General features: G+C 52.1%; 1 long non-coding RNA gene across 2 annotated transcripts; it reads left to right on the top strand.

Moving 5' to 3' along the window:
• The first annotated feature begins 1,514 nt into the window (after positions 1-1,514).
• LOC111774439 (uncharacterized) lies at positions 1,515-4,189 on the top strand. Of its 2 annotated transcripts, XR_011440354.1 has the most exons (3): positions 1,515-2,914; positions 3,653-3,858; positions 3,939-4,189. It is a non-coding gene; the product is annotated as an uncharacterized lncRNA (long non-coding RNA). The 2 variants fall into 2 exon arrangements; XR_002809435.2 differs by lacking the exon at positions 3,653-3,858 and having other exon boundaries at positions 1,586-2,914.
• Positions 4,190-4,977: the final 788 nt, after the last annotated feature.

The raw sequence follows: 4,977 nt of genomic DNA, 5'->3' as shown, positions 1-4,977 counted from the left end.
CAAGAACTCCCGAATAGACCCTTCTCCAGTTTCCCCATCGTTAATATTTTGTCCCGTTCACTTTATCATTCTCTCTGCGTATATGTGAATATGTATATGTAAATTATGCCTATTTCCCCCCTTAACGCTGAGAGTCAATTACATTCCAGGCCCCTTCGTCTCAAAATACTTCAGTGGGTATTTCCAAAGGACAGCAACCCAGGTGGTTTTGAGGGTGAGGGGGGCCCGCTGTGGTCATGCTTTTTCACCACTGAAAGAATGCTTTATATATTTCTGGAAACTACTTTGCCAGTATATGTCTCGCCAATATGTTCTCCTTGCTGTCGCTTGCTGTCTTGTTTTGTGACATTAAAAGAGCAAATCTGTAACATTTTAATGACCTCTGTGATCTTTTCTTTGTCCCTTTTTGTGTCCTCACTAAGAGATCTTCACCGAACCCAAGGTCACAAAGATTTTTCTCATCCGTTTTCTTCTAGATGTTTTAACTGTTATATTCCGGGCTATGATTCATTCTGAATTGATTTGCGTACGCTGCATTATGATGGAATTATTGATTCTGAATAGACAGACGGGAAGACCTGTGAGACTTTGCGATTCTCCCTCAATGAAACCTGTTCATTTCATGCAATTCCAACCCGCTCTCCCAGCACGTCCTGGCCTCCACCCACCACACACCTGAACTTCTCCAGGTGTCTGAGACAGCAGCTCACAGCCAGGTACCTGCCCACAGAGGCCCCAGCCCCTCCTCCGTCACCCTGTGCCACCCCTCCGGCACCAGGAGCATCCTGCCTGGAACCTGGAAAAGCCTGGGCCTGGGCCCCTAGAAGGGCAGGGTGGAGCCTTCCCTGTGTGCGATGGGAACTGAACAGCGGTGCTGGGCCTGGGGGAGGCAGCAGGAGCCCACAGCCACTCCGCTGTCCACATTATAGCTATGTATTATATTTATTATAAATGCTTTTTATTATTTTGTTTGTCTTTCCCCACAGGCCTCGAAGAAGGATGAGGGCAAGGATTTTTGTGTCCCTGCTGTCTTCCCCAGTGCAGAGAACAGAGTCTGGGATCCAGAAGATGCTTAATGAGCATTTACTGGAGGAATTCCGGGAAAGCGTGTAGTCAAGGCAAAAAACAAAAATAGTCACAGACGTGAAAATATGAGCTAGGTCGCCATCCAGTGGCCACGACAGGATGCTACAACGCATTTATTACTAAGAAAAGCCACATGTAGAGAAACGCATAACGTATGATCTCATTTCTGGAAGAAATAGATTCCAGCATTGGGAATATATTTTTATAGAAGTGTGTTGGCAGGAGGAAAGTGTTGGGGGGAAATAAGCATTTATTGCTCACGTGACCTTTGACGCTTACGGGGTAACCTGAGCGCTCAGGGCCTGCGCGCGAGGCCACGCCCCCTGGGCGGATCCAGTCTCAGCCACGCCCACAGCGCTGTTCCAGCGCCAGGCGCGCCGCTGGGTCCAATCGCGTTCAAGTGGGCGGGGACTAGCGCTTCTACGCTCAGCGATTGGAGGACGCAGCTCGCCCCTCCCATCCTTGAGGCTCTACCAATCCCAAACCCCGGACCTGCCGCGTCTTCCGTTCCCTGGCAGCCCCGGAAGCGGAAGCGCGGATCCGGGAGCTCGCAGCGGTGGCGGCGGCGGGTGGCAGCCGCCCGCAGCTCTCGAGGGCGGTTGTCTCTGTGTCCACCGCAGGGCAAGGCCCCGCCTCTGCTCAGCGGACAGGGCTGGGCAAGGGGAGGGTGGTTCCGGGGATAGGTCAAAGGGCAGGGCATAGTTCAAAGGGCAGGGGGCGCGGTTATTTAAAAGGCGAATGCCTTGCTCCAGCTCGGGCGGAGGCCGGTGGGACGGGGCTGGTCCTCGGTGGTCTTGGTTGGGGGTGCAGGGCGTTCTGGCCCGCTGGACCTTAGGGCCAGGGCCAGACCCAGACCCACTGAAGGATTTGGGGGAAGGCTGGGTGTAGGTGAAATGGAAATGCAGCCTGGTTTCCGTGGGCTCAGAGCAAAGCACGGCCACGTGCAAAGGGGTCACCGTCGGGTCTGGACGGCGGGCTGCACCCAGGTCCCGTTTCCTTGGGAAGCGCAGAGATAAGACAGATGGAGATTGTTGTGTCTGGAAACCCCTTATCTGAGCCCTGCACCTGGGTTGGAGAGGGAGCGAGTCTTCAGCTGTCCCAGGCAGGAGGGGGACGTGGACACCTGCCTGATCGACTTCCATCAGAGGGTGTGCTCTTAAGGGACAGAGTTTCCAGCGAGTTGGAAAGCAGGATCGGCTCCGAGAAAGGGGTTGTTTTGACATCTTAGAGCTGCCGAGCGCCCTTGGAGGAAACACTGTTTCCACTTCATTTTGCAGCCGGCTCTGTCCGGGTCTGTCCTCCCAGCCTGATGAAGGTCACGGCTCTGACTTATCTTCCCAGCTGACTTTGACTGTCTCGCTGGTATCCCGTGCTTTTCTGCTCAGCTGGGCGCCAGCCTTGGGTTCCCCGCCCCGGCCCCCAGCCGTCATCAGCCCTCGGGTGAGATTAGGCACATTACTAAGCCTCTAAGAACCTCAGTTTTGTAGGGGAGGAAGACATTTCCTCTTCCCAAATGTGGGTTCGTCTGGCTGGAGAACGAATTAAATTCACATGAGACAGAATAGCAAGAGAAAATTAAACAAAGATTTATGAGGAACCATGGCTCGGGGCCTTCCCGAAGGAAGAAAGGGCACCGAAGAAGTGGGGTGCACAGAGTGGTTATAAACCCCCAAACAGGGTGTTTCACATGTGATTGAAATGTCCCTCCCACAATAGTCACAAGATTGCCCTGTCGGCACAGCACTTGATGGACACAGCAGGTAGTGGTCTGCTGTCTCGGTGGGCGTAGCAGGAGGCAAGTCGATTGTCTGGAGCTGGGTGGTCACAGGTGAGCGCAGCAATCAGTTCCTTCCCTAAGGAAAGATGCTTAATCCTTAAAGAAATGCCAATGTTGGGAGGGGGAGGGAAGTCAGTTACAGGAGGTTACCAGAGAAGCACAATAAAATGGAGATTTAAGTCCTTGCCTTTGGTATTGATTAAGAGTTTCTAGAGAGAAGATCATCTCCATTCTTCTTCCTGGTACAGAGAGGGAGGCACCTGTACAGATAGAGATTTACCTTACAAATGTAAATGTGTCCTAACAAAGGGCAAGTTCCATTCCTCAGAGCCTCCTTCCCTGTCCCAGTTTATCAAAAGCAATCAGCCTCAAATAATCCTGATGCCAAAGAGACATATCTTGGGGTGGCCAATTCCAGTCCCCCACAGTTTCCACATGGGTAAAGGTGCATCTCACTACCTGCCTTTGGCAAGTGACAAGTGCGATCTAAAGTGCTGATTCATTGTGAATGTCGGCTGATCATCATATTAAAGTCTTGGGCAATTGAAGTGCAGGCGGCAGAATGACAGAGGTGATGGCTGTGGACTTTGGAGAAAAAGACTCCAGGATGGAATAAAGGAGCCGCGGTTGTTTTTGCTGCCATGCCTGATTTCGCAGAGTGAATTCTTGCAATTTTCAGTGTTACCTGCAAGCTGTGATTTTTGTGGTTTTTTTTCTTTTCTTTTCTTTTTTTGAGGAAGATTAGCCCTGAGCTAACTGCTGCCAATCCTTCTCTTTTTGTTGAGGAAGACTGGCCCTGAGCTCACATCCATGCCCATCTTCCTCTACTTTATATGTGGGACGCCTGCCACAGCATGGCTTGCCAAGTGGTGCCATGTCCGCACCCGGGATCCGAACCGGGGAACGCCGGGCAGCCGAGAAGCAGGACATGCAAACTTAACCTCTGTGCCACTGGGCCGGCCCCTGAGGCGTAAATGCTTTTCTGTTGACCGGAGGTCAGTTTCTCAGGAGAACAGGAACCGTGAGCAATGCCTTGTAACCACTGATCCCTAACTCCTGCCGTGTCGTTTTACAGCTGACCCTTTACCAGCGTTCCTGTCATGCTGATTAAGGATGAAGACAAAGATAGACTGACCCCAGGGGTCGGACCACCAGACCAGGTCTGCAGACCCTGTTTTTGGCCACCGGTCACTATGGGATTTGGAGTGACGCCAGCATCCTGGGGCTTCGGCCCTCCCCCTTGGGAACACCCCCCAGGACTCCTTCCTCGTGCTTCTCTGGCCTGCAGACCATAAGTGGGCGAAATAAACTCCACCTTCCCTCAAACCTGTGATGGTCACTGTTTTCTTCCAGTTCCGCAGCTCGGTGTCTCTTTACAGAGAGCTGGTTCATAAACGTACACCACCTGTCAGCCTTCAGCCGAACGGCAAGGTTAGCCCAGGAGAAGCGGAGAATTGCAATTTTGGGTACACAGATTTAGCTAGAAACACAAACAGTGGCCCGATGACAGAGGCAGACTCAGGGTTTTATGGGGGTGAAAAGGGAAGATGAGGTAAGTGATTTTAAAGGCGAGCATTGGTGCCGAGAAGCCACGCTGGGTTTCTGCTTCGCTGACTGCTCAGGCGAGGGGTCCGCAGGCAAAAGTGCATTTTACCAGTTCTTTCAAACAGGATATTCTCGGTCTTGCTGACTTCTTGGGATGCTGGCCGTTTGGCCCAGTTCAGAGGTTCAGACAACAGGACGTGCAAGGCAGTCCCTGAAATGGCTGCCCTGGTGTCGTTTTCACACATCTTACACCCCATTATGAAGGTTCAGGAAGCCGCCCATTGAGATGAAACAGCTGTAGGATTTATCTCTAGTTGAACCCCAAAGCAAGGTGTACTGCAATGTATATACCATGTTACCTTTTTGTGACAAAGTGTCAACCTTTAAAAATCGGAAACCAGGGGACCTTGCCAGGTGGCGCAGCGGTTAAGTGCACACGTTCTGCTTTGGCATCCTGGGTTTCACTGGGTTGGAGCCCGGGTGAGGACATGGCACCACTCGTCAAGCCATGCTGTGGTAGGCGTCCCACATATAAAGTAGAGGAAGATGGGCACGGATGTTAGCTCAGG

This window comes from Equus caballus, chromosome 7 (genome assembly GCF_041296265.1).
Source record: "Equus caballus isolate H_3958 breed thoroughbred chromosome 7, TB-T2T, whole genome shotgun sequence".
Taxonomy (NCBI): Eukaryota; Metazoa; Chordata; class Mammalia; order Perissodactyla; family Equidae; genus Equus; species Equus caballus.
Note: the sequence above shows the minus strand (reverse complement) of the source record. Positions and strands in the feature narration are given on the sequence as shown.